Source organism: Neovison vison, chromosome 13, assembly GCF_020171115.1.
Source record: "Neovison vison isolate M4711 chromosome 13, ASM_NN_V1, whole genome shotgun sequence".
NCBI lineage: Eukaryota > Metazoa > Chordata > Mammalia > Carnivora > Mustelidae > Neogale > Neogale vison.
Window position 1 is genome coordinate 35522352 of NC_058103.1, and position 24116 is coordinate 35546467.

Below are 24116 nucleotides of genomic sequence, written 5' to 3' on the forward strand. Positions count from 1 at the left end.
AGTAGCCTTTTTGAGATCACAACATAGCTAATTTTTATATTACTAATTTCCCCAAGGCAGAAGGACAATTTCCATCACTTTCAATCCAAATATTCATTCAAGAAAGTTTAAATTGACGTTTTATGCCTGACATTTGCCATCTTCGAGAGTAAGTATGATTTTTAATATAAGAGAATTCTTATAACTTATTTGATTTTTCTAAACAGGTAGGTTGTGGAGCTACCTATATGAGGGTTAACTATACAAGCCTATCAGTACATTTCGGATCTAACACTATACTCAAGAAAGCAACATGATTTTTCAATAGTCAGGAAACACCACAAGATCCAATATATCCCATTTCTAACAGTTTTGAATTACTTGTCTTTATATACTCAAAAAAAATCATAAATGCAGGTCTCTTCCCCTACCCACAAAATCTGTTAAAAAAAATTCCTTGGTTATGCTTTAATGCTTTTTAAAAGAAATGCAACCCCAGCCCAAAAAAGCAATAGTAAAATCATCATGGTTTCTTTAACAATAACAAATAACATTCTATTAATAGATTCTGTTAATAAAACATTCTATTAATAATTCTACTAATAAACATTCTATTAATACAATGGATTTATTTTTAAAATGTATAACTGCATATTAAAAGGATCACACACCACCACTAAGTGGGATTTATTAAAGGAATGCAAGGATTGTTCAACATATGAAAACTGATCAATGTAATATGCTACATCAACAAAATGAAAGAAAAACCCACTCGATCATCTCAATTGGTGTAAAAAAAAAAAAAAGCATTCGATAAAATCCAATACGCTCTCATGATGAAAACAACCAAATAGGAACAGAATGAAACTACCTCAACATAATATAAGCAATATATGAAAAACCCACAGCAAATATCATACTCAATGTTGAAAGACCAAAAGCTATTCCTCCGAGATTAGCAACAAGGAAACGGAAGCCCACTTTCCCCACTTCTATTCAAGATAGTACTGGTAGCTCTAGCCAGAGCAATACGTCAAGTAAATATATATATATATGTATGTATCAAGGCATCCAAACTGAAATGGACAAAGTAAAATTATTTATTTGCAGATAATATAATCTTATGTGTTAAAAAACAACAACAACCCCAGGGGCACCTGGGTGGCTCAGTGGGTTAAGACTCTGCCTTCAGCTCAGGTCATGCTCCTAGGGTACTGGGATGGAGCCCTGCAGCGGGCTCGCTGCTCAGCAGGGAGCCTGCTTCCCCACCCCCACCCCGCCCTGCCTGCTTCTCTGCCTACTTGTGATCTCTGTCTGTCAAATAAATAAATAAAATCTTAAAAAAAAAAACCCTAAAGACACCACGAAAAAGCTCTTAGAATAAATGAATTCATCAAAACAGCATGATACAAAATCAACATACAAAAACAAACCACATTTCTACACAAAATGAACAATCTAAAAAGAAAATTACAAAAAGAATTCCATTAACAGCATCAAAAAGAATAAAATACTTATGAATTAACTTGACCAAGGAGGCAAAAGACTTATACAATGGGGACGCCTGGGTGGCTCAGTTGGTTAAGCAGCTGCCTTCGGCTCAGGTCATGATCCCAGCGTCCTGGGATCGAGTCCCACATCAGGCTCCTTGCTCAGCAGGGAGCCTGCTTCTCCCTCTGCCTCTGCCTGCCTCTCTGTCTGCCTGTGCTCTCTCGCTCTCCCTCTCTCTGACAAATAAATAAATAAATAATCTTAAAAAAAAAAAAAGACTTATACAATGAAAACTACAAAATATTGGTGAAAGAAAATAAAGAGGACATAAATAAATGGAAATACCTCCCATGTTAGTAACACTAGGAGACTTAATATTGTTAAAATGTCATACTACCCAAAGAAATCAACAGATTCAATGCAACACTGATCAAAACCCCAATCACGGGGCGCCTGGGTGGCTCAGTGGTTTAAGCCTCTGCCTTCAGCTCAGGTCATGATCTCAGGGTCCTGGGATCGAGCCCCACGTCGGGCTCTCTGCTCAGCAAGGAGCCTTTTTCTGATATAGAAAAACTCACCCTAAAATTCATATGAAATCTCAAGGGATCCCAAAAAGCCAAAAGAATCTTGAAAAAGAACAGAAAAACTGGAGGACTTACACTTTCTGATTTCAAATTTTACTATAAAGCTACAGTAATCAAAACAGTGTGGTGTTGGCTCAGTCAATTAAGCGTCTCCCTTCAGCTCAGGTCATGATCCCAGAATCCTGGGATCCAGTCCTGTGTTGGGCTCCCTGCTCAGCTGGGAATCCACTTCTCCCTCCTCCTGTGTCCCTCCACTGACTTGTATTTTCTCTCTCTTTCTCAAATGAATAAAAACTTTAAAAATAACAATAACAACAAAACAGTGTGGTTTGCCACAAAAACAGACACATGCCAATGGAACAGAGAGCCCAGAAATAAACCCTCATATATATGGTCAAATGATTTGACAAGAGTGCCAATAACATTCAATGCTAGGGAGGTAGGGGAGGGAAGGACAGTCTTTTCAATAAATGGTGCTGGGAAAACAGAATATCCACATCCAAAATAAAGAAGCTGGACCCCTACCTAACATATATATAAAAATTAAGTCAAAATAGATCAAGTACATAACTGTAGAACCTAAAATAATAAAACTCTCAGAAGAAGACACAGGATAAAAGTTTCATGTTACTGAATTTACCAATGATTTCTTGGATATGACACTAAAGGCATAGGAAGAAAGAAAGGAAAAATTGACAAACTGGACTTTGTGAAAACTAAAACTTTTGTGCATCAAAAGACAACATCTATGAAGTAAAAAGTCAACCTAAAAGACTGAGAGAAAATACTTGTAAATCATGTATCTGATAAGGAATTACTATCCAGAATATATAGAGAACTCCTAAGCCTCAACAACAAGACAAACAACCCAATTCAAAATTGGAAAAAAAGAAAGGAATAGACATTATTCCAAAGAAGATATACAAAAAGCCAATAAGCCCATAAAAAGATGTTCAGTGGCACCAATCATTAGGGAAATGCAAATCAAAACCACACACACATACACACACACAAAAACCTACAATTTCATACCCATTAAAATGGCTACTATCAAAAATCAGAAAGTAACAGTTGTTGGCAAGGAGGTAGAGACAGTGAAACACTTGTGCAATGCTGATGAGACAGTAAAATGGTATAGCTGCTGTGGAAAAAAGTATGGTGGCTCCTCAAAAAATTAAAAATAGAATTACTATATGACCTACCAATTTCGTTTCTGAACATATATATATATATATACCCAAAAGAACTAAAAACAGGGTGTTGAAGAAATATTTACACACTTATGTTCATAGCCACATTATGCACAATAGCTAAAATGTGGAAGAAACCCATGTCCAACAACCAATAAGCAGATAAGCAAAATAAAGTATGTACATACAATGGAATACTATTCAGCCTCAAAAAGAAAGGAAATTCTGTGCTATGCTACAACACGGATGAACCTCAAGGACATTATGCTAAGTGAAATTAGCCAGAAACAAAAAGACAAATGCTGTGTATGACCCCCCCTCATATGAATTACTTAGAGTCAAATTCATAAAGACAGAAAGTATAATACTGCTTTCCAGGAGCTGGATGGAATAGAGAATGGGGAGTTACTGTTTAATAGGAATATTGTTTCAATTTTACAAGATGAAAAGAGTTACAGGAATTCTCTGACTACTGCATAGCAATGTGACTGTACTTAAATACACTTAAAAATGGCGAAGATGAGTGGGGGAGGGGCGCCAGGGTGGCTCAATAGGTCAAACGTCTGCCCTCAGCTCAGGTTAAGATCCTGGAGTCCAAGGATCCAGTCCCCTATCAGGCTCCCCACTCAGCAGGTAGTGAGCTTCTCCCTCTGACTCTCCCCTCCCTGGTGCTTTCTCTCTTTCGCAAATAAATAAATAAAATCTTTCTTTAAAAAATGGCTAAGGTGGTAAATTTTATGTCATGTATCTTATTGTTATAAATATTAGGCTATATATTAGTATTTTATCACAAAAAAGAGAGAAAAAGTATGACTAAAATAATCACCAAAAGTTGGAAACTCCCCAAATGTATATAAAGTGATGAATGAATAAACCAACTATAGTATATCCCCACTTGGTAGAACACAGCTCAGAATTTTAAAAGAAAGAAAGAAAGAAAACAAATTACTAGTACAACAACATGAATGAATCCAAATGCATTATGCTAAGTGAAAGAAGCTAGATTTTAAAAGCTACATACTCAATGATTCTATTTAAATGACATATCAGAATAGGTAGACTATAGGGACAAAAAACAGATCAGTGGTTGCTAGGAGTTGAGATGAGAGAGAGGTTGACTACAAAGAGACAACATGAATGAATTTAAAAGATTATGGGGATGAATATATATTTGTCAAAACACACAGACAACACTAAAAACAAATAATTTTAATGTATGACTAAAATCTGGACAACAATCTATCCTTTAAAAGTCAGCTATAAAAATGTCCAAAAATTCTAAGATGAGTTGTTTATTTTCAACACCCAGTATGTCACACAACAATGCCAAAATTACAATGTAATATATTCAGCCACAACTTGTTTTTAACCAGCCTCTTAAAGTACAAAACTACTAAACAAGGAGTAAAACATTTTTTTTTATTTTTTGCACTACAGACTATACATAGTAGGTAGTACCAAAATGTCTGTTAACTAACACATAGTTCAGTAGCATTTAGATTGACCTGTTCTTTCTAATTCATTGCCACGTACATACATAGATTTTAACACAAAATTATCTATTTCTCAACATATTAATTTATAATTAGAAAAGGGAAATGCTGTCCAAAAAATATACTAACCTGAATTTGTTCAGTTAATCAATAAAGGCAACAGGACACACTTTATCTTGAATGAAAATACCACCTGGGTCATGAGTATGCAGCAACCTAGAGCAACAAACAAACAAATGAAATTCAGCCTTACTCAGAGAATTCAGTTAGAATACCTTCAGTTATTATACCATTTAAAAAATTCCTTTTTTTTTGAGGCGCCTGGGTGGCTCAGTGGGTTAAAAATTCCTTTTTTTTTTCCCCTTACAATATGTCATAACATGTAAAACTTTCTCTTTTTAAAAAGATTTTATTTATTTATTTATTTATTTATTTGAGAGAGAGTGAGCAGGGGGAGGGGCAGAGAGAGAAGCCGGCTCCCCACGGAGACACCTGGCTCACTCACAGGACCCTGGGATCATAACCAGAGCAGAAGGCAGATTTTTTTTTTGAAAGATTTTATTTTTATTTAATTGTCAGAGAGAGAGCACACAGGCAAGCAGAGTGGCAGGCAGAGGCAGAGAGAGAAGCAGGCTCCCCGCCATGCAGGAGCCCCATGTTGGACTCGATCCCAGGACACTGGGATCATGGGCAGCCGCTTAACCAACTGAGCGACCCAGGTGTCTTCAGAAGGGAGATTCTTAACCAACTGAGCCACCCAGGCACCCCCATGTAAAACTTTTATATATTTATTCACTTCTGTAAGCAGTGTTTTTCAAATCCCAATACAGAATGGGTTTCTACTTTATTGTAATCAAACACAGCAACATTCAGTGTCTTCATTTGCTTTAGTTTATCTTAAAATAAGTCAACACCTATAAAACTTACTTTGTGAACACAAAATTCTTTAATTTTGTCTACTTTTTAACATATGGGGCAATCAGCTTTCTCTCTTCGCAGACTAATGCTCAAAATCTTCTACATCCCTCATACCACATTCAGCTCTACAACCTAATTTCTGACTCTCTTCTACAGAGAATTCCATCCAAGCCAATTTAATCTGCTTGTTATTCACAGAACAATTTTGTCATTCTCAGCTGTCACCCTGCAACACACCATTCCTTCTTCTTAGAGCAGGGACTTTTTCTCCCTTATCCTCTTGGTGAATCAATGCAAATCCATCAATTTTCTCAAAATCCAGCCCCTCCATTTCTCCCTGAGAGCTGACATAATCACTATGTACTCCATTAATCTTTGCTAGAATGTGTTGTTGCCTTATACATGTGCCATCTCATGTGATCTTCTAATAAGGGACCCTATCTCTTATTTTTTTTGCCTCCCTAATATCTACCACCATGTTTGACATATAGAAAGTTAATCATATGATTGACAAGTGAATGGTCTTAATAAAGATTCACACATCAAATGTTCACTGAATATGTATGTGCAAGTCCCTAAGTACAAAAACCCAAGAATAATATAGTGACACAATACAATCTTCAGAAATATGTCTTTCTGCCAACTACTTTACTGTAGTCTTGGACTGACATTTTTACTACATGTGAGAAGCATTCTTTATCCAATAACATCAAAGTGTACTGAAACCAATTTTTGGTAATTAGAAGGAACACTGAAGGCATCATCACCAACTCCAACTTCTCCAGCATAAAGCTCCAACTTCTCCAGCATAAAAAAAAAAAAACTATTTTTACTTTGAATTTTAAAAAAAATCTACTCGGAGGCAGAACACTTATTAATAAGAACATTCAATAAATTACTCTAAGCTAAAATAATAAGCACATTTGTATACTGCTTTTCTATTTACATTATCTCATCTGCCAGATCAAATTCCCACAATAACCCAGTTTAGGATTTATGCTTCTAGCTATTATGATTATGGAGTAACTGGTAACCAGATTTACCCCCAGACAGTAAACAACTACAAAACTAGACAAAATAGATGACGTAACAGTTTATGGACATTGGACAATAATAAGTGTAGATCTGCATTCCCTGAGAGAAGGAAACAAGCTAGATAAGCCCTGAGAACATCTTGACTTTCTGCCAAAAGACATGTATGTCCTAAACACCCCTGCAGGCAGAGAGATTAAAAGCACAGCACAGCAATCTACTTAACTTGAAAAGACAAAGATATAAATTCAGTAAGGTACAGGTAACAGGAATTACCGGAATAATGTACCAGAAAGGAGGGGTTATGCAGAAAAAAGCTCTAGACATCTAGGTAGGGGTCCACTTGAGTCTAACTTAATACTGATCTACATACACTTAGAGTGAAATTCCACAAGGCCAGGCAAAAAAAACAACTGCTGAGGAGCTAAAACAAACAAACAAACAAAAACAATGCAAGGTTCAAACGGGGTTGGAGACATTGGCGGTTCTATCCAACCAGAGTAAATAAAGACTCGTATACTCCAGGCCGTTAGTAGAGACCACAGCATGGCTAAAAAACAGTCCTAGAATAAAGACTACTATCTAATGATCCCAAAAGAACTTAAAAACAAACAGGTCTTCAATTTAACATCTGTAACCAGATGACTAGGCAAATGGAAAACCGCATTATTCACAGGACATCCAGTAAAGCACTCAGAAAGATTCTGCCTCAGCAGTGGGGCAATTAGATTAAATGGTCCCATTTAACAAAGATTAAAAGTAATACCTGAAAGGACCACTTTCCAAGTAAACTCAATACATTCCAGAAAAAGTTTCAAGAACACACAGAGGAATACAAAAATATCTGCACCCAACAAGGTAAAATTTACCATGTCTTCTTTTACATGCCTGACAAGCATCAACTGATTTCCAAGCAGGTTTAAAAAAATTAAAAAAAAAAAAAAAAAAAGTACGAAAAAGAAAATACAGCCATGAGTAAAAATATCAATCAAAATCAGCCTAGATACGACACAGTTGATAAGATTAGGAAACCAGGACATTAAAAGTTGTTATAAATCCCGTATGTTCTAGAAGCTAGAAAAAAGGTTGACTACATTTTCAGTAAAGACAGATAAAAAGACTCAACCCCGAACATCTAAAAATGACAACTAGAATGTTGGAGATGCTCTACCTGACACTCAGTGAATAAGATTTTCTACTCTGATGGATTCAGGGCTCTATTCCTGGTATTGTATGTGAGCTATGAGTATTGTATTGTTCCTTAGATTCCTTTTGAGTGGTTCTTCCTAGCCTCAAGTAGTTCCCTCACAGGCATGCACTGATGAGTACTCAACTGAATTCTTGAAAGGAACCTCACTGATTAGTACTCAACTAAATTCTTGAAAATTCTCTTGCAGCTCTCTCTTCCCTGATATTCTGCCCTGTGAACTCTAGCTACCTTAACTCCCCATAGCCTCCCAGCTCCTTCCCTTCAACTCAGGAAGATCTCTTGGTTCCTCTTGGGTTCTGTTGACCTGCTCCATGCCTAGAAACTCTCTCCAGGCTAGCACATTCTTAAGTCTCACTTAATTTATTTTCTATCACTCAGGGATCAAAGTCTTTTGCCACCTGATGGCAAATGTCTTAGAAACTGTTGTTTCATATCTTTTTTTTTTTTTTTAAAGATTTTATTTATTTATTTGACAGAGAGAGATGACAAGTAGGCAGAGGCAGGCAGAGAGAGAGAGGAGGAAGCAGGCTCCCTGCTGAGCAGAGACCCCCGATGCGGGACTCGATCCCAGGACCCTGAGATCATGACCTGAGCCGAAGGCAGCGGCTTAACCCACTGAGCCACCCAGGCGCCCTGTTGTTTCATATCTTTTACCCAGATGGATAAAAGTGGAAGTATACTAATCCCTGTTGGTCCATCTTGGGTGGAAGCACTATCTATCAATTAGATTAATTTTGTGACAGCAGTGAATGCTGACATTTTCAAAAAATTAGATATATTCAATTACCATCACTCATACATTAGTAAGTTATTCTAAAGCATATGATAAATCCATAACATGTGGCAGAAAAGAATAATAACCATGAAAATGAAATAGGCAAATAGCAGCTAAGCGCAAAGAATAAACGGGATCCAGTAATCAAAAATAGCAAAAAGCTATTTGTTGGATGCATATTTAACAGCCAATGCAATTAATGTAGAGAGTAAGGTTTTCTACCTAAAAATGAGGAAAGATTACCTATGGTATGTTGCTGAAGCTCCAGGTGGTCAAGATCAAAAACAAATGGTAGGTAATTCCCAAGTTGCTTAGCAAGAGGCTTTTAATGTAAGCAAGAGATGAAACCCACACACCCAATCTGCCTGAGGCTGGCTCTTAACTTTCCTGTGTTTCACTGTAAGATCCTTAGTAATCCAAGCTTGCCTACACACTAGCTAAAATGGCTTTTGATGAGGCCACTTCAGAACCTGATATAGTGAATGAAGCCTCATCCAAAGACAGCAGCACCCTCGTCCTGCAGTTGTTCAGAGACAACTAACATTATGGACATCAGACAGTGCAGGAGAAGAATATGATGCCACAGAAGGAGCAGAAAACTAAGTGCATAGAGGATGTCATCCTTCTCCCCCTCAAGAAACCTTTTTACACATCTCCATTTCTTATTCCATTTGAATTTCCTACAGCAAAGAAACCCATTCATGTGTATGGAATCACATGTATATAGTCTTTTCACACTGTAGCTTTGGGAAAACCCCATTCCTTGATTTGTGTTTGCCTTGGCCTTCCTGGTGTGTAGTTAGTGCTGTAGAAAAGTATTAATAGCTTCATTTTGTATAAACACTAGTAACTTCTAAACACTTATGTAGAGAACTAAAAACATATCTGACATTTAAGTAAGCTGAACCAGTTCTGCAAGTAATTGGGTTTTGTATTACTGTGAAGATATGAAAATGTAGTTAATTATCATTTAAAGACTATTCTACGTAACTTAATTTCTATTTTCCCTCCCTTACGTTTTTTAAGGGTTTCCCTTCAGTAAGCAATTTTCCATGATCTTAATGTATTCCTTTTTGGTAGAAATCCAGAATTATGAGATTAAATGGAAAAGCATTTGACATTTCTGGGCTGGATATCACAAAGTGAAATGCCTCCTGTATCCTGTATATGATGGAGGTCTTGTATGTCTATGACAACAGAAGTTTCCTTACTCACTCTTCATTTGCTGCTATTTAAGTTAACAACTTCCCTTCCTAACAAAAATTTACTTACACCTCCTGCCTTGCTTGGTAGTTCTGGTACTCACTTGACTATTTATCAGAAGTAGTATGTTGCCACTAGAATGCAAGCATTGTTTTGGGCAAGTTAAAGTGCATGTCATTGCTTAATACACTAGAAAGGAAAATAAAGGACAAAGTCCACACCTAAACCTTGAGTACTTTTCCATGCAGATTTGTCCACATGTGAGAGGTTGTCCTGTTTGTCTAGTATTAATATTTAGAGAGTTGGACCACTATTGTGTGGTCATTGACTATAGTCCCATAGCCTTATGAAATGTTACGCCTTATTTAACAGCACAGGAACTTTATATATATATATATATATATATATATATATATATATATATATAAAGAGATACTTTATAGTTATTATTAACTAGTCTGAAATCAGAAGGCAAAATACTAAAATTTCCATCAGTTATAATACCACCATTCCTTTTAAATTCCCATGGCAGTTTGAATTTCTAAATATTTTTCAACTTGCCTTACACTACATCTTTGGCTGTTTTCCCGACCCCATCTCACAAGATTGTACACATCACATGAGCCAAGACTATGTGTATTCATTTTTATATCCTTTAGTGGTTTCTAACACACTGCCATCTTGACACTCATTAGCATTTAACATTTTCTGCTCATCAATATATCTTTTACCCATCTCACAAGGATATTGCAAGGATCAAAAAGAGTAATATTTGTGACAGTACTTTGCAGTACTTTGCAAATAAAAATGTTTTGCAGATATCAAATGAATTTTATTTCATTACCTATCGTTATCCTAAATCTTAGCTGGCAAAGTAGTAGAGGGCTCTGTGGAATGAAAACAGAACTGGTCCTCATGATTAGCATGAGTTTGATGGTGGCTCCACACTCTCCTTTACTCTGTTCCCTTTTCTACTGGTCCACTTAATCATGGCAGGAGTCATCATCCCAACAGCATCCCAGCCACCATATCATCTGGCATTTTTATGGTTTCCAGCACCACCTTCAGTTCTAGCTCCCAGGCTACAGTTCATAGTGACTGGCCTATTCGCCACAATCTTCTACCTGGCCCTTCCCTTACTGGATAAGATACAGAGAAAAAAAAAATCAACAAGGCAGACAGAGGCTTATGACCTAACATTATCTCTGTAATGCTGAATAAAAAATCACTTATGCCTTTTTTGAAAATGCTAGTATAAATATGTAACATTGCCTTAGCTGCACATTAAGTAGGGTATGAGGAGCTCAGGATGCCATGACTTTCAAGCTTATCGTTACTTTCAAGAACACATTCTGGCACTGAGCAAAGATTCTTAAAATAGAGATGAAGAAGAGTCTTTGAATCTAGCCCCAGCTCTGAACATCAATTTACTACATGATTTTGGATGTAACATATCACTTGCTTAGACTTCTAGTCATTCTTCTACAAATGAAAGAACTGAAAAAAATTGTTGAAGTCTCTTGCAGCTCTAAAATTCTGGGAGTAAAAGCCTAAAACTACACCTTCTAGGAGCCATCAAAATTCTTCAGCTTATATCCAATTCACCTTTATGCCTTACTACTAAACACGCCCTCTTCCCCAACAACATTCTAAATAATTCATCTCGACAAGACAGTATTTGAGTAACCAGTTCTGGAAGAAACTGTTTTCTTTAATCTCTTGCTTAAAAAATTTCTTTCCAGTATAAAAACTGATTTTTCTTCATTATTACAAAACAGAGATGTTTTCCTCTCTTTACCACCAAACAGAGTGATTACAGCTCCCTGATTTACGGGAAACTGAACCAAGTTCAGTAATAAACTCACATAAAATTTACTTTCCAAAACCAGTACTAGACACCTTCAGTCCTACTATATTTAAAAAAAAAATTGTCTTAAATTTTGGTATAGTTCTATATTACAGACCAGTTGCAACATACAAAGAGTTTTTGTACGTGGCACATTCCCCTATGTTTAATATTTTGCATTACTATGGAACACTTGTCACAATTAATGAAAAAATGTTAATATACTTTACTAATAAAACTCCATACTTTATTCAAATAAATACATTAAATATCAAAAAAAAATTTCAAAGCAAACTCTTAAAAAGAGCAATGAAAACATAACACAATGAAAGCCACACAGTAAACAGAACACACAGTAAATATAATAAATAATTGCCAGAGCTAAAAATCTAGCATATCGGTGTCAATAATAAATACAAAGAGTTTAACTCCTCTATCAAAAGAAAAACAATTTTTAGATTGGCTCATGAAGTAAAAACCCAATAGTATATTATACAATGAATACCTAAAAACAAAGTCATTAAGAAACATTAAAAGGAAAAAGATATGAGCAAAGAAAGGAATAATGGGCAAATACATAAAAAAGAAAACAGAGGTTATGATCTTAATAACTGACAAGGCAGAATTCAGGCCCAAAAAACACCTAGCAAGACAAAGTAGGGCTTTTTCTATGCTAAAGGACAAATTAACAATGAGGAAGATAAATCAATTATGTATACTTTTGCACCAAATAACCCTATTACAAGTTTTAGAAAACAAAAATCTAGAATAGCTGTAGGAAAAAATTAATAGGAACAGAGTAATAGTAGCTGAAACTATAGAAGACCAAAGCCAAATAATCAGTAAGGTAAATTATTGTAACATATTGAACTTACTACATTGAATTTTGTATTTTGATAGAGAAAACAATCTCTTTTCATGGGGACATGGACTATTCACAAAAACTGATCATATGTAAGGTCATACAGAAAATTTAAGTTCACCATACTAAAAATACCACAACTTATGTTTTTTTATCACAGTGCAGTAAGACTACAAATGAAAAATAACAAAAAGCCCTTACTCCTGCAGGTTAAAAAAGTGTTATCTTAAACAACTTTTGAATGAAATGGAAAAAAACAAAATTGTATAATACAGAAAAAAAGATCAGTTTCCACATGGATTAGAGACCAAAATATAAAGATTAAAACCATGAAAGTCCTGCAAGAAAACATAAATGATTTCAAGTATAACCCAGGAATGAGAAGTCAATCTAGCAGTGATTCAAAATCTAAAAGCAGAAGATAAAATTTTTAACTGATATATTCAACAAAACCTATTTTTTAAAATACGAATGGCCAATCCCTCCCCCCACAAAACTGTAAGTAATGGCAAAAAACAAACTGTGAGAAAATATGTAGCTACTAACCACTACTGCACACGTGAATTGTGGCCAGAGCAAACTCAGAGGTGCTGTAAGTATGAAATGCACCCAAGATTTTGAAGACTTGGTACAAAGAGGAAAACAAAATACCTCATTTATAATTTTTATATTGATTACATGCCAAAGATAATACTCATTTTGAGTGCTGAAATGATAGTATTTTAAATTTATGTGGTAACATCTGGATAGTTAAGTTAATCATAATTAATTAAAACTATATTTTAATTTTTAATTTTTTAATGTGCAATTTAAGTTTTCTAGTAGCCACATGTGGCTCATATTTGCCTTTCTATCTGTAAAAAGGTATGAAGAGGATCTCTATGTATACACTGCTTTCTAGGATATATGTTGTGTGAATAAAAGCAGAGTACAGAACAAATATGAGGTATGCCAGCTTTTAAGGAAAAAAAAGTAAATATAGTCTTTTTTTTTTAAAACCAAAATACTGAAAATACCAAAATTAATAAAAATAGTTACTTGTAAAAGGCAAGGAAGGGAAAGGGGCTAGGAGGCAGGAGATATAGGTAAAAACAATAATTATCTAAGGACATATAATTAAATAGTTCTGATTTTTGCATTAAATGAATGTTTTACATATTCAAGAATAAAATTAAATGAAAAGGAGAAACAAAAACCCCAAAACAAATCATCTTAAACTTATACTGTGTTAGTAAAATAACTACACACAAAAACGATTTAAAATGACTCTCAAAGACAGCACTCTGGCAATAGCATATATTCTAAACAGAAAAAGAACTACTAAAGAAAGCTTGAAATTCAGTTTTATGATTTTTGATAATAGTAATTCTAGTGTTATTTGTGAACAACTTTTTTGTATGGCACAGAATAAATCAAATAGATAAATCTGTTACTAGGAACGAAGATATTAGTATGGTGGGGAAAACAAAATATTCATAAAATGAAAAAAATTAAGACAAAATAGACTCTTCGTTAAATTTGAATTGATACACGGATCTTTTTTTTTTTTGACCTATATATTTCTTAGTTTTGTCCAATAAGAAATCTTAGAAGCAATGATGCCCCTGAAAAATGAACCTAACACCCAGGTCATGGTATCTAAATCTTGTTCTCATATGCAAAGCAGAATAAATAAAGAGCCTGGGACATCGTTTTATGCCTGATGTAAAGAGTTCAAAGCCCAATAAAGGCCCAGCAAAAAGACACACAGAACACACACATACACACATACACACATACACACACACACACACACACACACACACAAGTAAACTTGAAGGGGCTCCAACTGGTCAAATTTGAGCATCAAATCAAAAGCCGTAAATAACTATAAATACATAAAAATCAATGAAACTCTTGATTAAAAACAAGTAGAAGAGGGAAATTCCATGTCCTATATAATAGAATATGTTTGTCCAGACCAAATCCTCCTGCAGATAACAATTATAAAACTTGAAAAAGTACAAACAACAATAACTATCTGAAGGCACAGGAACATTGAACAGAAGCAGGCAGACTCTGGAGGGCAGTATATTCTTGGAACAAAAGAATGGCAGCAGTCAGTTTCCTAATTCCCACAGATACCCACAGTTTTTAATTACCGTTTTTATCTCTTCCAGAATACCAGAGGAAGTTTTCAAAGCAACTGCCAACACTGGAAAGTGGGGAGAAATCACAGAAAGAAGAGAGTCAGAGAGGTAAGTCATACATCCTACATGTAACTCTGCCCAAATCTTTGGCAGACCAACTGACCAATGAACTGTATATATCCAGGACACACAACAGTTAATGACTGGGCGGAAAAAAAAGAAACCCACACTGACAACTCAACTGCCTCCTAAGATACAGAGTTTGTAGTATGAGTATAACCAAATTAATTGCTGGCTAACACAAAGGCATCAGCCCTTTTATAGAGGAATATAATGGAATTCCATAGCATTCATAACATAAAAGACCATAATCCAAATTTATTTGGCATACAAAGGTCAAGAAAATAAGACCAAACAACAACAAACAAACAAAAACATACATAAACATCAACCTTATAAAATCAGATGTTCTTATAAATAAAGATCTTAAAAGAGCTATTGTAATTATGCTCAATGAATAAAGGAAAATATGCTCATAAAGAAATAGAAACCACAGAAAAATAATCAAGTAGAAATTCTAGAACAATAAAAGAGTATCTACAATAAAGAGAACATATTGGAAATGACATAAGAGTCAGTGAACCTAAAGTTAGATCAATAAAACTTAACTTTCCCAGAACTTCCTCATCTTATAACTGCAAGTGTGTACCCTTCAACCAACATCTCACTTTTGCCACTCCCTAACCCCCACTAACCACCATTCTATAGTGTCTAGGAGTTCAGCTTCATCAGATTCCACATATGCAATTCAAGTACCTATACTGTATGAAATACAGTTGTCTTTCCCTGACTCATTTCACTTAGCATATAATGCCCTCAACATCCACCCATCTTGTCACAAATGAGAGGAAATCCTTCTTTCTCACAGCTGAATACTCCATTGATATATATTATGTACCACATCCCCTCTCTCCATTCATCCACTAACAGGTGTCTTGGCTATTGTGAATAATGCTGCAAAGAACATGGGAGTGCAAGTATCTCTTCAAGATCCAATTTTCACTTTCCTGTATATATACCCAGAAGCAGGACTGCTGGATCATATGGTAGTCCTATTTTTAACTTTTTGAGGAACCTCCATACTGTTTTCCATGGTGGATGTACTAACTTACATTCCCACCAATATTTCACAACAGTTCCCTTTTCTCCACAACCTTGCCAACACTATCTCTTGTCTTTTTGGTGACAGCCATTCTAACAGGTGAAAGTTATATCTCATTGTGGTTTTGATTTGTATTTCCCTAGTGATTAGTAATGTCAAGCATCTTTTCATGTAACTAAGCCATTTGTATGTCTTCTATGGAAAAATGTCTATTAGGTTCCTTTGCCTATTTTATAACTGGATTAAAAAATTTTTGCTATTGAGTAGTTTAAGTTCTTCATATATTTTGGAAATTAAACCCTTATCAAATATATGACTTAGAAATATTTTCTCCCATTCTATGGTTGAGGGAAGTTCCTTCTTCTACACTCAATTTGTTGACAGTTTTTATCTGATAAAAAGGATGTTGTGTTTCCTCAAATACTTTTCATGCATTTATTGAGATGATATGATCTTTATCTTTCATTCTATTAACTTGATGTATCACATTTATTGATTTGTATATGCTGAATCATCTTCACATCCCAGGAGTAAATCCACTTGATCATGGTTTATGATCCTTATAATATATCCTGAATTTCATTTGCTATTTTGTTAAAGACTTTTACATCCATGTTCATCAGGAATACTAGTTTAATTTTTCTTTACTTTGTAGTGTCACTGACTGGCTTTGGTATCAGGGTAATGCTGGCCTTGCAATATGAGTTTAGGAGTATTTCCTCCTCTTATGTTTTTTTTTTTTCTCAATTTATTTATTTTCAGAAAAACATTATTCATTATTTTTTCACCACACCCAGTGCTCCATGCAAGCCATGCCCTCTATAATACCCACCACCTGGTACCCCAACCTCCCACCCCCCCCGCCACTTCAAACCCCTCAGATTGTTTTTCAGAGTCCATAGTCTCTCATGGCTCACCTCCCCTTCCAATTTACCCAAATTCCCTACTCCTCTCTAACGCCCCTTGTCCTCCATGCTATTTGTTATGCTTCACAAATAAGTGAAACCATATGATAATTGACTCTCTCTGCTTGACTTATTTCACTCAGCATAATCTCTTCCAGTCCCGTCCATGTTGCTACAAAAGTTGGGTATTCATCCTTTCTGATGGAGGCATAATACTCCATAGTGTATATGGACCACATCTTCCTTATCCATTCATCCGTTGAAGGGCATCTTGGTTCTTTCCATAGTTTGGCGACTGTGGCCATTGCTGCTATAAACATTGGGGTACAGATGGCCCTTCTTTTCACGACATCTGTGTCTTTGGGGTAAATACCCAGGAGTGTGGTTTTTAATAAGAGTTTGAGAAAGATTGATATTAACTCTTTCTTAAACATCTGGCAGAATTCACCAGAAAATTCATCTAGGACAAGAGTTTTATTTATTGAGAGGTTTTTGATTACTGATTAAATCTCCTTACTAGTAACTGGTCTGTTCAGATTTTCAATTTTCATGATTCAGTCTTGGTTAAGTTGTATATTTCTAGGAATTTATCCATTTCTCTAAGTTGTCCAATCTGTTGGCATATAATTGTTCATAACAATCTTACGACCTTTTGCATTTCCATGGTCTCAGTTATAATATCTCCTCTTTCATTTCTGATTTTGAATCCTCTCTCTTTTTTTCTTGCTGAGTTAGCTAAGGGTATGTCTATTTTATCTTTTCAAAGAAAACAGTTAGTTTCACTGATTTTTCTATTGTCTTTTTAGTCTCTATTTCAATTATTTCCACTCTGATCTTTAGAATTTCCTTTTCCCTACTAACTTTGAGTTTAGTTTGTTCTTTTTTTTTTTTCCCCTAGTTCTTTGAGGCATAGAGTCGGGTCATTTATTTGAGCTCTTTTTTCTTAATGAAGGTGTTTCTTACTATAAACTTTCCTCTTTTTTTTTTGTTTTGTTTTGTTTTAATTTTTTTATTTTTTATAAACATATATTTTTATCCCCAGGGGTACAGGTCTGTGAATCGCCAGGTTTACACACTTCACAGCACTCACCAAAGCACATACCCTCCGCAATGTCCATAACCTCACCCCCCTTCTCCCAACCCCCTCCCCCCAGCAATCCTCAGTTTGTTTTGAGATTAAGAGTCACTTATGGTTTGGCTCCCTCCCAATCCATCTTGTTTCACTGATTCTTCTCCTACCCACTTAAGCCCCCATGTTGCATCACCACTTCCTCATATCAGGGAGATCATATGATAGTTGTCTTTCTCTGCTTGACTTATTTCGCTAAGCATGACACGCTCTAGTTCCATCCATGTTGTCGCAAATGGCAAGATTTCATTTCTTTTGATGGCTGCATAGTATTCCATTGTGTATATATACCACATCTTCTTTATCCATTCATCTGTTGAAGGACATCTAGGTTCCTTCCATAGTTTGGCTATTGTGGACATTGCTGCTATAAACATTCGGGTGCACGCGCCCCTTCGGATCACTACGTTTGTATCTTTAGGGTAAATTCCCAGTAGTGCAATTGCTGGGTCATAGGGCAGTTCTATTTTCAACATTTTGAGGAATCTCCATGCTGCTTTCCAGAGTGGTTGCACCAGCTTGCATTCCCACCAATTAAACTTTCCTCTTAAAATTATTTTTACTGTACCTCTTGTTTTGGCATGTTATATTTCCATTTGTATTTGTTTCAAGTTAATTTTTTATTTGACTGGTTGTTCAGTAGTATGTTATGTCATCTTCACATACATGAATTTTCCAGTTTTCTTTTTGTAATGGATTTCTAGTTTCATACCTTTGTGGTCAGAGAAGATGCTTAATATAGAAAAGCTATTTTGTATGACACAATAAAAGTTGACAAATATCACATATTTGTCAAATTTCATAAAATATACAACACAAAGAATGAGCTCTAATGTAAACTATGGACTTTATTTAGTAATAATGCAATAATATTGGTACATCAATTATAACAAATGTGTCACTCTAATATAAGATGTAAATAATACGGAGGGAACTGGGGAGTGGTGGGTATGAGAACTCTGTACTTTCTAATAAATTTTTCTGTAAACTTAAAAGTTCTCTAAAAAAATTAGATATATTTTTTAAAAGATGCTATAAGCAAAATCAAAAGACAGGTGAAAAACTGACAGAAAATATATACAACATACATTACAGATAAAAATCTAATATCCCTAGTATAGAAAGAACTCTTAAAAACTGGATAGAGAAATTGGCAATAGATAATTCACAATAATACATTATTGCCTTTAAACATACAGAAAATTTTTAACCTTACTCATTACCATGACATGCCACCTTTTACCTATCCCCCCAAATTTTAAATATAATATTCTGCTGCCAAAACCACAGGAAAACAGGTACTCTCATAAATTGCTGGTTGTAAGGTAAATTGGTACAATGCTAACGGAGAAAAATTTACAACAGCTAATAAAACTTATTGGGTATTTACCTTCTGACTTAGCAACTTTCACTTCTAGAAATTTACCCTAAAAAATCTCCAAAAGTATGCAAACATATATGCACAAAGTTATTCATTGCAGTATTGCTTTTAATTGCAAATTAATGGAAAAACATTATATGCAAAAAAAATCTTAAATTGGAGCTTGGTTGAATAACCTATTAACATCCATATAATCAAGTACTATGCAACTATGCAAAGATGAGGAAGATCAGTGACTTCCAGGATACATTAAGAGAGAAAAGTAAAGGGCAAAGAATATTTATTGTATGTAAACTTTTCAGTGTGAAGGGGAATTAAGAAAATATCCATGGATCAGAATAAAATAAAATAAAGATTTAAACAAGAAAATTATAAGATTGGTTGCTGGCAAGGAGTGTATATCAGTATCTGTGACTGCTTTAACAAACTATCACAAAACTGGAAGCTTAAAACAAATTTACTCTTAACAGTTCTGAAGGCCAGAAATCCAAAATCAGTTTCACTGAGCTAAAATTAAGGTGTCAATAAGGCCTCACTCCTTTAGGAGTCTCTAGGAAAGAATCTGTTCCTTGTCTCTTGCAGCCTCTGGTGGCTGCCAACATTCCTTGGCTTGTACCTACATCACTATAATCTCTACCTCTATGATAATACTGGCTTTTCCTCTTCTGTGTCAAATCTCTCTTTGCTTCCCTCTTACAAGAATGTATGTGACTGTATGTAGGACCTACCCAGGGTAATGTCTCCATCTCAAAAGCCTTCCCTCAATTTAACAACATCTACAAAGATCCCATTTTCATATAAGATAACATTCACAGGTTCAAGAGATTAGTGTACGCATGTCTCATGCATGTCTTTTTGGAGGTCATTTTTGAGGGTATATTTTTGAGTGGAAGAGATGGGAGAATGACATTGAGAATAACTTTTCATATAGTTCAGACTCCTGTTAATGAACTCCTATAGTTCTCAACCATATAAGTGTTTCATAGCCCCCCAAAATACATAAAATCACCAAGTAAGGAAGGGGGCTAGCACTTAAAGTGGTATATAAAGTGGTATATAAACAGAAGGAACCAGACCTAAAAGCATTTCAAATAATTAACACATTACCGCTAAAAGAAAAATAGGGCCACTGGGGAGAACTAACTGAACTTTTTTTTTTTTTTTTAAGATTTTATTTTATTTATTTGTCAGAGAGAGAGAGAGATTGAGAGAGAGAAAACAAGCAGGGGGAGCAGCAGCAGGCAAAAAGAGAAGCAAGCTCTCTGCTGAGCAAGGAGCCTGATGTGGGGCTCAATCCCAGGACCCTGAATCTGATCTGAGCCAAAGGCAGATGCTTAACCCATCCAGCCATCCCCTGTAGTAACTTCTGAGTATGGTATTTTGTTTATACTCAAGCTGAAAACAAACTAACATTATTCTGTTTTTACCACTGCAATGGGTTATCAATTTGGGGGCTATCTTTTATGCATTCTAAGATTAACTGAATAAGTAAATGAATTGTAAATAATCAGAGCCAGGTGTCTCACTGTCAGCAAAGGGAATTACAAATACTTGAAAAATTAAGTCTGGAATGATTCCTGTGGTACTAGATTGAAAATGGAGCTATCAACTTGAGCTCAGTTATAGATATACATACATAGAAATATAAATGGATATGAATGTATCAGAATGTATATTTGCCTAACTCTGTCTAGAGGGCCTGGAAGCAATGACACCCCAGTGACAATGAGCACAATAATTAGCACCAAGACCTTTTATCTAAATACTCTTCTCCACTAAGAGGACTGAGACTTCTTAGAAAAAATGATTTCACTTCAGTGGCTGAGAGAGTAGCACAAGACAGACCCAAAATATCTTGTGCCAGAAACTAAGGAAATGCTCAAAGAATCATGGAAATATGTCTTAAGAATACAGGAGTTGGCCTAAAGGGACCAGATTTACAACAATCTGAGAATCAAAATAAATGACAGTAATTTGATAGCACTAAGTAAAATAAGAACCTATGCATATGTACATGTTAGAATGTCAACTAATTAAAGGAGAAATCACCATCTGACAACCACCATATTAATAATACTGATTCAGTCAAAACTCCTCAAAGAGATGCCAAAGTAGTTAAGGAAAATCTGATGAGAAATAAAGTATTTACACAGTCTCAAGTATTTCCTCAGAATATACTTATTAATAGCAAAGGAAAAAAAATAGTGAACTGTTACAATGAAGAAAACTGGCAAGTGATTAAAGCTAACATCACTAGTAATGGGACAAATCAACATCATGTGTCTCCAACAGAACACCTTGAGAAGGACACACCATCACTACTGCGTAGTCCTGCAAAAAATGCGTAACCTGATTCTATGAAGATAAAATATTAGACAAATTGAGGAACATTCTACAAAATAACTGGGCTACACTCTTCAAAAAACTCAGTGTTATAAAAGGAAGACAGAGGGGTGCCTGGGTGACTCAGTCGGTTAAGATCTGCCTGCAGCTCAGGTCATGATCCTTGAGTCCTGGGATTAAGCCCTGCATCAGGCTCCCTGCTTACCAGGAAATCTGCTCCTCCCTTTGGCCTTCACGTTTCTGGTACACTCTCTCTCCAATCAATCAATCAATCTTTTTTTTTTTTTTTGTAAGATTTTGTTTATTTACTTGATAGAGAGATCACAAGTAGGCAGAGAGGCAGGTAGAGGGGAAGGGGGTTAAGCAGTCCCCCTGCTGAGCAGAGAGCCCGACATGGGGCTGGATCCCAGGACCCAGAGATCATGACCTGAGCCGAAGGCAGAGGCTTTAACCCACTGAGCCACCCAGGTGCCCTGCTATTGTGTGTTTTAATGGAATCCAGGTAGTTGAAGGTTCTTGAGAAGAACCAATTTTGAATATTGATTATTTAACAGTTCCTAAGACTTAGAACAGTGAAAAGGAACTAATTTTGTCTTGGAGTTGAGTGATTCTTTGGATCAGTTTTGAAAAAGCAAGGAAAAGTTTGTATCAGTGGAGGCTGATATTAGAGCTTCAAAATAAGGCTCTTTGATCTTTAAATTACCTTCTCAGAGCTCTTGAACCTTAAAAAGTTGGTGTTGGAGTCTTGATGCTGGGTGAAGAGAAGTTGAGGCGTTCCAAAACTTCATCAGATTCACATTAAAACTAGAGTGACTCCACTTTGTTTTCCTGCATTGAGGTTCTGTTTTTAGTAGAGAAAAAGATTCTGCTGCTCAAATATGTATGGAAACTTAATTTTTATCTTTAGGACTTATTTCTAAACAGCTCAGTTCATTTTCTCATGCAGATTATCATTGTTGGTTGTTACTTATATTTTCATCCATTTAACACATGTTTGTTGAGTATGCCTGGTGTGGGAGGCACTGGCTGGAACTGGGATTGAGTAAGACTCAAGGAAAATATAGACAGACACGTTTCCTGTCCCTACCCTGCTGTACTATATAATTTTGGACCTTAGAGTCACAGAATCTTTTCTACCCTTTAGCTGATCCTGGGTCAGTTCCTTGGCATCCATTTTCCAATCTCAAAATTATTACCTTAGCAAACTTTAAAGTTTTTTAAAGTTTCGTATTTTTAAAATAATTTCAGACTTGCAAAAATAAATGGTATACTATCTTTCATCTTGTTCCCCAAATGTTAATATTTTACAGTGTTTTAACTAATTTTCTTTTTATTATATACATACTTTTTCCTGAACTCTTTGAAAGTTGCAGACATGATCTTCTGAAAACGCAATGTGTATTTTATGAAATTTTAGGGTAGTTTCCTGAAGTAATTAAGGACATTCTTTATAAACCATATTCATTTACTATATCTATACTTACTAAATATTTAATCTATGAATTTCACTAATTGATCAAATAATATAGCAAAAGAAGAAACATTTCCTCTAGCCCAGGATCTAATTCTGGGTAATGAGTCTCTCTTAGCTCTCATTTTCTTTAATTTGGAAACGTTTGTGTCTCTTAAAGATTGATTGATTGAGGGGCACCTGGGTGGCTCAGTGAGTTAAGCCTCTGCCTTGTGATCTCTGCCTGTCAAACAAATAAAAATAAATAAATAAAATTTTAAAAAAATACACAATAGCTTAAAGCTATGAAATTTATCTCAAAACAAGAAGTTGAACAGGAAAATCCAGTCTTAAAAAAATTATCAGTAAATAATAACCCTCCCCAATAACTAAAAGATATAGCCACAAACTGGCCTATTGCATATAAAATATGATGTACAAGTTCACTGGAATACCCAAAAATCCCTTCAGGGATCCACAAGGCCAAAACTATTTTCATAATAACACTGAGGTGATATTTGCCCTTTTACAGTTAACATTTGCATGCACAGTGCCTTAGAATGAATCAAGGCACTGGCATCAAACTATATTATTAGTCATTGTATGCTTCAAAGACACACAATGTTGGGGGAGGGAGGCAGTAAAGGGGGCTAGTTTAACTTAAAATTTTTATTTTTTTAATTCTCATCCTTTTGAGAATGCATCTTTTTAACAGTCTATGTATTGAAATGGAAGTATGCATAAAGCATTTCTGTGTGTACCAAAAAACAAGAATTGTCCTGTCGGAAACCACCTGTAGGTTTGTTCAAGCTACAAGCTGAAAGAGCCACTTTCCATGGGATACTGTTTTTACTTGTAAGAACTCCGGTTCTCCAGACTTGGGCATTTGGCAGACATTTTCTTGAAAATGAACAAAGGCTATCTTTTTGTGTGTATGTGTATGAACATATCATTTAAAGACATGTGCTCCCTGCCCCAGCAAACCCTGCCAGGACAGCTTCCTGGCATGGTCACTTTTCAATCCAAAACCCTTT

General features: G+C 35.4%; 1 protein-coding gene across 4 annotated transcripts in view; it reads right to left on the reverse strand.

The window, feature by feature from the left end:
* Positions 1–24116, reverse strand: part of FUT8 (fucosyltransferase 8) — a 318063-nt gene that overhangs the window by 264873 nt on the left and 29074 nt on the right. For all 4 annotated transcript variants that reach the window (XM_044231322.1, XM_044231323.1, XM_044231320.1 and 1 more), the window contains exon 2: positions 4867–4953. The gene's annotated coding sequence lies outside the window, so the exon portion shown is untranslated. The remainder of the gene's footprint in view (positions 1–4866; positions 4954–24116) is intronic.